General features: G+C 34.4%; 1 long non-coding RNA gene across 1 annotated transcript; it reads left to right on the forward strand.

The window, feature by feature from the left end:
- Window positions 1-326: 326 nt before the first annotated feature.
- On the forward strand, window positions 327-2,551 carry LOC109119043 (uncharacterized). Its single transcript, XR_002026280.3, has 2 exons — window positions 327-1,227; window positions 1,303-2,551. It is a non-coding gene; the product is annotated as an uncharacterized lncRNA (long non-coding RNA).
- The last annotated feature ends 4,133 nt before the right edge of the window (window positions 2,552-6,684 follow it).

The raw sequence follows: 6,684 nt of genomic DNA on the forward strand, positions 1-6,684 counted from the left end.
ATATCATTTTACATTTTTTAGAAAATATGTAGGTTTTATATAATTTTATATACATAAAATTAATATATTTCATGAATATTCGAAAATCTTCTTTAAAAAAATTGTTTTTGCTAAATAATTTTACTAATTAGTTTAGTTATATATTGGTTTGTTAGTTTTAGTTACCTAATTCATATTTGAATTGATTATTTTATTTTGTTAAGATTAAAAAGCTCATTAAGTGATTTTACTTATTCATCTTATTTAATTATTGGTCGAATTCGCTAATTTAATCCATTCAATTTTTAAAAAAAATTATTTTGATTGGCTAAAATTGAAGCCTTTGGCCATCTTTTGTAATTGCAATTTTATCTACATTTATCCAACTTCCACAACCCCATTTTCTTCCAATGTTACGACCCAGATTTGGGCCCTTTTTCTATTTTTCTTCATTAACCCACCCCAACTTATACCTTTACCAGGCTCACTCCTCTTAATTCCCATTCCCAGTAATTCCTCTCATCTCAGCAACCAAACCGACTCACTTCCCTTTTATCCCGCTCAGCGAGCAATGCAAAATTGCAATGTGCGTCAGACATGTGAACTCCGCCACTCGACCAACGCAACCTGTCGTCTTGACGCGCGCCCCACGAAAAGCTGCAGTAAGGAACGCGCAACGATACCAACGGCATCATCATCTCTTTCGCCATTAATTCGCGCAACAGGGGCTTCCTGATTTCTCTAGCCTTGCAGAATCATTCTTGGGTGTCGGAGATGTCGCCATGTCTACCCAAAGGACGATTGGATCGATTGAAATTGTCCATTTCCCATTTCCATTTTTGGAACGATTTTAGAGCTTCAGAAAAAGCTTGTCTTCCCAAAGTGGTGAAAGAAATGTTTGAATTTCAAATTCGGACTACTGTTCTGTCCAAGATTCTCACCCATTTTCCCCCTCTTTTTTGTTAGGCAAAACCATAGCCCTTGGCTATATATGATTGCTTCGGTTCTTTTGGGGGAGGGAGATATTTTTTAGCTGTCGTTAGAGAGAAAATCTACAGTAAGAATTACTAGTTATATTATTACAAATAAACACTTGAGGAATAGGTCTTAAAAATCACAGAGAGTAAGAGTTCAGACTCCGGCTCGTTTCTTCACCCACGAGAGTTTATTGGAGTCGCGACTTGGTGGTGGAGGGATCATCCTCATAGCTAGCTCGTTCGTCCATCCGATTTGCTTCCCTCGAAAAAGGTAAAGTTCTCTCGACCTCCATTTGGATTTTTCTTAATCTTATTTTTATTTATTTTTGTTTTTTTTTTGGTTGAGGTTTTGTTTGAGAATTTGAAGCTTTCTGTTGGCTCTTCCTCTCTTTCTCGCGGGTGCATACGGTGTTTTTATTCTTTGTCCTAGTTCACTGCTGGCACCAAACTATCGCTCGATTCAATGGCGTAGTTGATGTTCTCTCTCTCATTAGTTGTTGATGATGAAGTTGAGTCTCATTGTTAATGGTTCATTTTACTTTTATTTTTGAGGAAGTTAGATGAACATTTGACTTGCTTAGCTCGAAATACTCTGATGGTTGGAAAATACAAATCTAATAGCTTATCTCTTTATCATTTAATCTTTTATTCGGGTTCGATGTCAGAATTAAATCTTTGTGAGAGGAAGAATGCATTCTGTCGTCCGCTGCTCATAGTAGTATTTCTGTTGGTTCATATCTTCCTTTAAGGCGTGATTATTTAAGAATGGACGAGTTGATAGTTGCCTTCGTTTTGTCCTCTATGCCCCGTTTATTACCTTACTCTTTGATGAAGTCTCAACTTTTAAAGGGGAAATTCAATTATGTTTGAAAACAACCATTATTGTTTGTATTTAAGCATGCTTTAGCATACAATGTATACCCCAAGTATGATTTAGCATATTTAGTTGCCTTTTGGGTGACTAGTGGAGGATTTCTCTTACTCCGTATATTTTATTCAGTTATATTGTTATGTACATCGCTGCGAATTGTGTAAAGATTATTCATGACTCACCTTTAAGTATGGATATTAACCGTCAGCATTTTTTTGTATGGGGTTACTTGCCTTGAGTCCATGAAACTCTTCCTTTGCATTCCATCGACTCCTTTCATCGAGTCCGCCATCATGATAATCAGGAAGCAGATTTACAGGTTGAAAATCAGAAAATCCGAACGAAAAAATAATTTTCAAGTTTTGGAAATGTGAAAACAAGCTGAAAATATGGATTGTATACATCCATATACAATGATATACGCAATGAAACAGCAATATACTGGTTCAAAGGGTGTGGAAACTCAAGGAAAAGTACATGACATGAGGGTAAACAAAATGCAGGCTTGAAAGGTTCAATAATGTGTCATAAACGTCATGTATACCATCGTATAAGTAATCTGTATACGAAGATTTCTTTGAAGGAAATTTGCCCAAAGGCCCTGAAAATTGCAGCAGCAGAATTTGGGCCTAGGGCCCAAATTTGATATTTCCTTCCTTTCTTATTTATTTATTATGATGTTGGACTAACGTATTATTTGATTTTTTGTTTTTAATTGATTATATCCCTAATATATCCATTTCTCTTTATAAATATTCAAAAAAGAATACAAATATTTATTTTATAAAAATTTATTACTTAGGTTTTATTTTAATATTGGTCTTGTTAATACAGTATGAATTATTTTCACTTTAAGTAATTCCCATATTTTATTTTCTCGTTAATATAATATATTAATTAAATTGAGCAAACGAAAAAAAAATTCTTTTACTTTAATTAAAAATTTGAAAAGTTGTTTGAAAGTCATTTTAGTCAAATCGTCGGTCAACCGCGAGCTAGCGGGCATTCCGAGGGCCTAACACCTTCTCGGAATGCACATTTGAACTTTGAATCCTTTTTCAACTGATTTTATCTGTTTAATCTTTTGAAAATAATTGTAAGCTTTCTTGATTTTTGCTAAAAATCAAGTGACGACTTTGTTAATTTGGAAAGTCGACTTTCTTAAATCATAAGATTAATTGATTTTTCAAAACTTAATCATTTTTTATTTATGTATATTTTTTTAGATAAAACATGTTAGTTTTTCAGCAGATCAAAGTATATTCACTATCCTATAACACGAAATTGCATTTGTTTCAAAAAAATAACCGTTAAATTATTGTTCAATATCGAGTTCATGACAAGGAGAGTTTTCAACTTCCCCCATCCATTTCTTATCAATTTACCCATGTTTTCGTGGAATCCTTACACCCAGGATGTTGTAGAAATGTTTGGGACGTAAGGGAAGTAACTATGCTACGATTTTCTATAACATTAGCAACTTAGTTCAATTTTAAAAAAGAAAATCCAAAAATTGTCGATTTTATCACTTGGTAGCATAATATCATGTTTAACGAATCAAGGAAGTAATAAGAATGAAAATCAGGAAACATACCTTAATTCTGACATTCAGGGGAGAGTGAATTGAGAGAGTAAGGGAGTTTTTGAGGGAGTGTAAGGGGAAATGGGAGTTTTCCCCCTTTCCCCTACTTATTGTTGCACGATCTCCCGCTATAGAGGCAGAGCTGCCGCTCTAGTGGGATGACCTTGAGGAAAACATGCACTTAATTCGACCTTCGTGTATTACTTGTTAAAACTACCTCTAACACGGAAGCCCAGTACGCTTTTCGTATAATGTATGTTAACCCCTCCGTTTTAGCGTGTATTTTCCGTTCTATGGTTCCAAATTTTTTTGAGGTTGCAAACTTTTATCGTTCCGTGTAAGAGTTGTTTCGCTAGTAGGAGTGTTCTAAAGCGAGAGCGTGCGATGACCGAACCCTAGCATTCGGGAATGAACGAGGGGTAAATTGGTATCTATTATAATGACCCAAACTATTGTTATTTGAGAAGGGAAAAAATCTGTGAAAACCCTGGACCCTGTCACGCTATAGCTGCATAGATGCCGTTTGCGAGATAGCGCTGCAACATGACAAGTTGTAAAATACCCTAGAAACCTCAAAAAAATTATTCTAAGCTTGGAAAAAAAGAGGAAGAATGAGCTTTCAAGCATGAGGATGGACGAATCTTGTAAAATCTTGACCAAATTCACTGTAGAAAATCCAAAAAAGCTGGAAATGAAATAAAAACTCCACGCAGTTGCTTTGTGCCCAAGTATGTTAGGTTTTATGCATTGAGTAGTTGTAAATTTTTGCTTACCTTGTAGTATACCAAATCAATCATAGGAGATATGCATAGGCCTTCGTGCACCGAGTAAATTTTGTGGAAAATTTCTATAATCCAACGTATTTGGGGTTAGTGCTTGATGCAGAGAATTAATGATTGGTCTAGTGTTTTTTGTTGTTTCCTTGAGTATAATTCCTTCATTTAGCAAGAGTATTCGATAGAAGGGAATACATTTCGATCTATGCTAGGTTTGACCCATCAAATTAACACGTTGATGAATGTTAGTAATTTAGGTTTAAAACCTTAATGACGAATCAGAACGAAGAACTAAGGCTGAACTTGGTCTCTTGTATGATAACAATTGAGGGAAATTTATAGGTAACTGTAGGTATTTCATGATTGTGTGATGTATGCATGTTCTTACTTCATTGTGATAGTTGTATGTATATGAACGTTGCATTGTTAAACACACTCGTTGTAACTGAGATAGATGAATGATGTAGCCATGAAATCATGATGTAAACATATGATCTTAATGATGTAATTATGATTATGATTGTGGTGTGTGACTTGGATCGGGTTGTCACATTTCGGCAAGCTAACTTGGATCAGTTGCCACATTTTGACATAACTTAAGATCGGGTTTCCATGTTCTTGCATAATATTTGGATCAAATTTTCACATTGCGGCACAACTTGGGATCAAATTTCCATGTTTTGGCAAGCTAACAGTTTGAGTTTGGGTTCCGTGAGAGGACCAACTACTTATGATAAGGGTGTAGGGTAAAGCATGTTATAGTTTGGTATTGTGATGTGTATATAATTGTGATTGTTATGTTTATATCTAATGATGAAAGCTTGTAGGTGGGACCATGTGTCTATATGTGAAGATGGGGTGATGTGTAGAGAAAAATGAGGTGTACTTGTCAAAAAGAGTGGTTTGTCGAGGCATTTGTCTGGATAAGTACCTAAAGAGAAACAAAATGGATTGGGGTAGATAAGGTGACAATAATATAAGAGTGTGACAGGATCGATTGGTAGGAAGGGATGTTAGCGGAATGTGGGATTATACAATGAAGTTAACATGTTTAGGCTATGATTTAATAAAGCCAAAAGTGTTAAGCTTCGGGGAGAAAATGGGTAGTGGCTAGAGTATTTGTGTAAGTTGAAGGTGTTTTAAGAAAGGGAAAGGGTGGACAAACGAGTGGTTCTTGTATGACCCCATTATTCTTTTCTTATATTATGAGGTGGGTGTCGGGTTGATCGATGATGTCTATCAGTACGTGTAGGCTTATTAATACCACTCTTGCTTTGTCATTTTGACATAGTCTAAATGCAGGATTGGTGTTGTTTCAATTAGGTGAAGACAAAGAAATCCTCCAGCAGCTTCGACTTTTCTTTCCACATGGTGGGAACTGTGTTCTTTTATTATTTATTTTCCAATTGTTACTCTTAGTATCTCCTGTACCTGTCAGACTAGATTCTTGGGGTTGTTAAATTATTTTACAAGTTTAACAAGGAGTGTACTTAAAAAGTTTTATTTATTAAATCTCCTTAACTTTGTTTTCCGTCATCTTTAATTTCCCGCATCTTTTTCTCTACTAGGATATGAGGATTCTCCTGCTTAGGTGTTAGAGTGGGTTCCCGTACGACTTGAAGGGTTGGGTCGTGACAAATTCCTTCCTCATTAGCCACCAAAATCTTATATTATTTTTTTTCAAGTTCAACACGCTACCACATTAATACAATATATAAATGCCAAAAACACACTTGAAATATATCATTTTTTAAGTTTCATACCTAAACTATTGAGAGTGAGTTTCATACCTAAACTATCACTATTCAGTTTGAGAAACACACCTCTCTCTTTTATATCACTCTCATTATGGTATGTGTAATGCATACTCTCTTTTATTTTAAAAAAATTGTAACATCACACTCCAGATGGGAAAAAGAAATTCAACTTTGACAAAAATTAAATAAATTATTAGTGTAAAAATAATATTTCTTTTATAAAATAAAATGTAAATATTTTTCTTACCCACTCCATCACTTCCTCCCCGCACCCCGCATCCATTTTCTTTTATATAAGTATTTAATTTATTTTACTTTCACCCCCCTCCAAAATACTAATTTAGATATTATTTTATTTTAAAAAAAATAATTCTACCCACCCCACCTAATGCTCCTCTCATTTTTTTTCTCATTTGTGTTAGATATATGCAATCAAAAATATATCTACATGCCACCACAATACTTTTTTTAGTTTTCATTTATTTTTTTACATTCGATACACTAGTAGATTTTTTTCTATGAAAATGTAAAAAGAAATTTTAAGAGCGAAGGGTTAAAAAGGATGAGCAAAAATTTTTATTTTTTTTTCGGGGGGGGGGGGGGGGAGGGAGGAGATACGTGGAGGAGGTGGTGGAGTACGGTAAGAAAAATAATAGTAATATTTTTTTATGCATAGTAATACTTTAATCTCTATATTTTAATTAATATTAACAGTTTACTATTTAATTTTTATCAAGGCGTA

The sequence above is a fragment of the Solanum lycopersicum genome, chromosome 12 (genome assembly GCF_036512215.1).
Source record: "Solanum lycopersicum chromosome 12, SLM_r2.1".
In the NCBI taxonomy this organism is placed as follows: Eukaryota; Viridiplantae; Streptophyta; class Magnoliopsida; order Solanales; family Solanaceae; genus Solanum; species Solanum lycopersicum.